Below are 249 nucleotides of genomic sequence, written 5' to 3'. Positions count from 1 at the left end.
GCGCCGCGGCTTCCGCGGCGTTTGTCCCTCGGCGCATCCCGTCCGCGCCGCCCGGGGTCGCTAGGACACGGGGCCCGCCCGCTGCGCGCGCTCATTCGCTGCGCCTCTTCCGCCTTCCGCCGAGACCGCTATGGAGGCCGGAAGCGAGAGGAAGGTACGCGCCGCGGTCCCGTCCCACCTTCACCGGGGCCTGCTCCGCGCGCGGGTCCCGTCCTGGGGGGAGGGACCGGGACCGTGACCGCGACCGCG

The sequence above is a fragment of the Gavialis gangeticus genome, unplaced genomic scaffold, assembly GCF_001723915.1.
Source record: "Gavialis gangeticus isolate Ggan-Ray unplaced genomic scaffold, GavGan_comp1, whole genome shotgun sequence".
In the NCBI taxonomy this organism is placed as follows: domain Eukaryota; kingdom Metazoa; phylum Chordata; order Crocodylia; family Gavialidae; genus Gavialis; species Gavialis gangeticus.
The sequence above is the reverse complement of the archived record's forward strand: the minus strand, read 5'-3'. Positions refer to the sequence as shown.